Source organism: Lutjanus erythropterus, chromosome 7 (assembly GCF_056507025.1).
Source record: "Lutjanus erythropterus isolate fLutEry1 chromosome 7, fLutEry1.hap2, whole genome shotgun sequence".
Classification (NCBI taxonomy): Eukaryota; Metazoa; Chordata; class Actinopteri; order Lutjaniformes; family Lutjanidae; genus Lutjanus; species Lutjanus erythropterus.
In genome coordinates this window covers 3499080-3504602 of record NC_139323.1, presented here as the reverse complement: position 1 = coordinate 3504602, position 5523 = coordinate 3499080, and positions in this window count along the sequence as shown.

Below are 5523 nucleotides of genomic sequence, written 5' to 3'. Positions count from 1 at the left end.
TTGAGCCAAAAAACAGTGACATCAGTGGCCCGATTACCCCAGAGATAAACCTGGAAGCTAACTTCATATACTAGTGTATGTGCCATACTTAAGTCAAGAATTTTCCGATATCCCACATGTTGATCACATGTGGTTCACCTACTAAAAAATCAAGACTTGGCATCTGCACATAGATGCAATATTTCCACACAAAATACTGTACATCAGTTACATCAGTTTTTTTTCCCCACCCTTAGTATCCAGGTCTTAATAATAAATAAATCCCTAATCTGGGCAGCAGGTCTGCTCAACTCAAGTGATGTGAGAAGCAGCAGTTGGTGGTGGTAATGCACCTCTAAAGTCTCTAAGTTGGAGAGTGACAAGAAAACATGGAGTTGTTAAATTGTAAATACAGAAGGACTCAACTTGTCTTACGATTGAAGATTTTTGCCACATTGCCCACCCTTTATGTGAGGCGTCCAGTAAACTGATCACAAGAATTGCTGAATGTGTTGACTCCATTTATCAGGTGCCAGTGATTGTCCCATCAGACCTTCAGATGTTTGCTTTGTGTTGCAGTGTTGACACTGTGGAACATAGAGGCAGAAAGTAAAGGAAGTCACACATGAAGGGTAACACATACCAGCAATGTTTGACACACCCTAAGGCCAGACACCTTGTGTCTTGACACCTTTAGGCAGACTGAACTGCCTCTGCCAGCGATGACATAAGTCAATGCATCAGGATATGACATTGTTGTAATTCCTAGCATTTTTTTTAGGGTCGGTTGTTTGGGTGGTTTACCAACTCTGTCTTTGTTCAAATCCTTCAGCAACAGACAAAAAAAGTCCCATCCATTCCAAAAACTACCACAAAGATAAGAGTGGCAGAAGAAGTGTTTTTTTCACTCAAAAGCAGAGTGTCATTTGACTGGTCAGAGTCTATGTGTTTGACAGTGATGTCAGTTACGAAGTACCATAATCACCATCATAATCCACTGTTCATACATCCATACTGCTCTGAAGGGCTACAACAGCAAATTGTATGTGTATTCAACTGAACAGTGGTGGAAAACTGCCTCTGTCTCACTTACAAAGTCATAAATTTGAAATAAATTCTCATATTTGGTTGATGATGTTGACTCACAGGTGGAAAATTGTGTGTTTTGATCACAAGTATCACTAATGTAAATATAGTATGTTCAGAATTTGGTGGTGGGCCAACTCTTTTGTTTACAATTACTGTCACACTGAGCCTTAAATATGATATATCTTTCATTTTACCATATGTGTTTGAGGAATCTCCTCTCACTTGCTTTTTTTCTTAGCAGATATGAAAATGTAAATCATTGCGAGCCAGAACGAGGATGAAAGATGAGCAACTATTAGAAACTATGTTGGATTCATATACATACTTGTCTGCACCTGTGGGAGTAAACATGTTGGAGCAACAGTTAGGTGATTTCATGTGCCTGTCAGGAGATTTTTAATTTACCTTCAGTCATAAATATATCATTATTTTTTTAGTTTTGGGAATGCTCATTACTGTGGTACTTTCTTTTGAGAAGTCATTCAATTTATAGTGAACAATGAGTTGTGTACAGTCAAGAATGTTCTTTGGTTTTTACACATCAGTGCTGCAATACTTTTCTTTTTAAGGCTCACTGGATGAGGGAGTGGTGTGCACATGCTTGGATGTGAGCCACTTTCACTATTGTACATTTAATTATAGGCAAGTGTTTTGATCAAAGAGAACTTTGAACTCAGCAGGAGTCCAATTACTATGACAAGATAAATGATCTCTCATTATAAATGAGTAGGACACATGAACATTTGACTTTAGATTGCAGTGTTAATAGAATATTGTCTGTAAAGATTTATAGATATGTTTCTACTACTGTTCCTCCTCTGTAGATGCTGTGTCTAATTCAGAGATGGCAGCAACAAGGTCAAATCTTCACTGTATCAACCTGTACTCTGCTAAAGCACTGACAGTGGTGACCACATCTGGTCCAGACTCAAAAGTTAAGTGTGAAAGCACATGAGAGAGCAACAAACGTAAATGTGGGACAATTAAAGAAAGCGTCAGCAAAAACGAGCAGAAAATCATTTTTGTGTTTGGTCTATGTGTTCATTAACCTTTATGAGTTGTGTTATGGGTTCAAATCTGTTGATGGGAATCTTTGCCATCTCTTTTGTGTACAAAGTAAAAATGTGGCTGAATGTATATGGCAAGCCTTTTCAACACTTAATAAGCAGGGTGGGCTCATAGCCATTTTGTTTTCATTAGTGGAAATGATGTGTCGATATGTTACTTTAAGGTATCTGTAAAACAGTTTAAATTAAATGTTACAGTATGTATTTTCACATGTAGAAATTACGTGATTGATAGATATCTTCAATTTAATTGTCAATAATTCCTTTTTCATTAGTAAAGACAGTGATTACAGGTATCTACTACTTCATCTCCATATATAGAAAAAAGATTGTAATTTTGACCAGTTAAATATAAATAACTGCAAAGACGACATGTCCAACATCAACAAACTATTTCAAGAATGTCGCTGTATAGTTACCATATTCATTTTGAATAGATAGAGTTGTACATTGAAGATATCTACAATGACATTTGTACTAGTGGAAATTTCTTTCTTTTTCTTTTAAAGAAATAAAAGGAATCAGAGATGTTAGAAATGTAATTTTTACCAAGTACAAATATAATTTTCAGTATTTAAAATTGTGCTGCAGGTATCTGAAATTACACTCTTAGTAGTTAAAATTCTAATGGTCACTTACTGGTCAAAAATGAGTTTAGATATCTAATATTCCTTTTATGATATCTGTAATGTAAGAACATTTGTGGATATTACATTACCAATATGATGACTTGGAATTCTAACTAATTCTAATTCTTCAAAATTGCATTATAGATACTAGTTAGACACTGACTAGTTGTTATTAAGTGACAGATATCTACAATGGACATTCCCACAAGTTATAAATTAACTGCTGATATCAAGAATTAACATTTTGACTGGTGAGAAATAAACTGTATTGCTACATTATGGACAGGCTGACTTGGAAAACTAAAAAAAAAAAAAGCAATTGATGATATGTACAATAACCACTACTGGTTGAATGTTAAAAGAGCTTTCCATATATGAATTGTTGTGTGTTGTTAATATTTTTTTTTTTGATGAATAAATCAAATTAAGACTAAACTGTCTCCTTTTTTTCAAGAACATCACTGCTTTCTGTCATGCCTTAAGAGAAATATACAGATGAAAAATGAGTAATAGTTATTAGATAGTTCTACACTGAGAAAAGAGAAATGCTGGGCCAACTTTTAAAAAATACTTCAACTGATAACAAACAAATGAATTAAGTTTTTTTCAAATCAGTTTTTTCAAGGCAGATCAATTAAAAAGTTTCCAATTTTCCAACTCAGTTATTTACTTTATCCAAAAGTAAAATACTGCTTCTTAACAAGTTTTAGTGTGGTTTCAGGAAATTTTATTATTATTATTTTTTAATATAATGAATCTAATTTCTAATGTTAGCATATCTTTATGTTAGCCTGATTTAATTTTAGCTGGTTTCGTTCAGTCAGCTCACAAAAACTTAAACAACCAAATTAACTCATTAAGGTGGATCATTTTATAACATGATACATTATTTGATCACAAAATATAATTTTGTCTTACATTAGTCTAAACCTTTTTTGTGAGTCACTAAGAGAAAATGGCATCTCAACAAAAGGAAAAAGCTGGAAAGGTGTCATGATGTCAAATGTGTTTTTTTTGTTTATAGCTTTACTGTTCGTATTGTTCCATGATTGTACAATGTATTGTATGTAGCCAGGGCACCATTAAAAATGAGACCTCAGTCTCAATGGGTTTCCATGGCTAAATAAGGGTTAAATAAAATTAATTAAAATGTCAGAAATCTAACTGGTACACTTTTACTGAAATAAGAATAGCAGATTAAAGGAACAAGATGTAATTTTAAATTGTTTCAATCCTGCAATGTGACAGAACTTTAACATTAAATATTTAGAGTGGGATGTTTTTTACAAAGAATAGTACAAGAGAACTTTACTGCATCTCCTATAAATCTAGGATGAATCCTCAAAGTTCAAACCACTCAGATCACACGTAAAACTTAATACTGCCCACAGTGATGACACCCCTCTCTCGCCATGTCTGCTACAGGTAAACTAATGTACGAGTCTCTGTCTGCAGGGTTCTTACAGGTGCTGGAAATCCTCGAAAATGTTTTAATGTAGCGTTGTCAAGGTTTGAAAAGTGCTTGGATTTTGGAAAAAGTGCTTGAAATGGCTTGAAATTGTAATTGCTTTCACTTTTACAAAAGCTGAAATCAGAGAATTTGGACATTTTTTCCTAAAAAGATAACTCAAAACAATGAATTGAATAATTAATCCTGTCACAAGCTTGTCTCCTGCCAAGTCTACTTACACACAGGTGTCACATTTTGAATCATGAAACTTTGTTGTGTTTTCCTTTAATTCTATAGAATTCTATCATGAAACATCATTTTGGTTCAACAGTGTAACAAGTCAGCATCAGGCCCCTTTGCAAGATTATTAACATTATCAAAGCGGGCTCTGCCCTTCACAATCAGACATAATATAACATAATATCAGTAGTGAGTGAAAGAAGTGAAAGCATGCAGCGTTAAAACAAAAAAACAACAGCAAAATGTACTGTGCACTTGACGCAGAATTGAAATAATTACAAGAAAAACAGACTGCTGTCATGCAGAAGAGGAGTCATAACAGCAAGGCCAAGAGAATGACAAGACAACCTGGTGACAAAATCTGAATCTGGAGCAGAATAAGACATGAAAACATAATCACTGACAGCACACTTCCACAGATGAAAATCCAGCAGGCTGTAACACGTGACATGACGTGAAATTCAAAAGAACAGGTGACAACACAACTTTACATTGACAACATTATTCATGTCTATGTGCAAGCATTAACCATATACATAAATAAAAGATAAGTTTTACTTACATCATAGGTGCACTCTCCTTAATACATCCAGGGAAAAGCTTGTGCTTGCTATTTTGTCTTTCTGAAACTTTCTGAAAGAAAACTTTTTGGAAGCTTTGTTTTTTGTTTAACTGCTTCTTTCAGTCTTCACTTCTGAAAGTCACTGTTGTGTTTGTGTTCCATTGCTCATTTCTCACTTACATTCTCACTTCACTAGCTAACCTTTTGTGTATTTTGCATAGATGTATTATGATTCAAGATATTGTCACACTGGTTATACACATATACATTTGTGTGAAAAACGTTTGCTAGGAAACTCCTTTAAAGAGTAAATTCAAAAATAGGTGAGTTAAGTAATAAAAGACAGAACAACAATAATAAGGTAAATATATAGTATAAAATGTAAATAAAAAGTAAAATGTGTATTTACAAATTCTATACAGTTATGAAGTAAAAATACTTAGTACTATAAGTAGTACTTTGTAGTACAAAGACATAATAAAGAGCAAAAAAAATATAGAGGTAGAG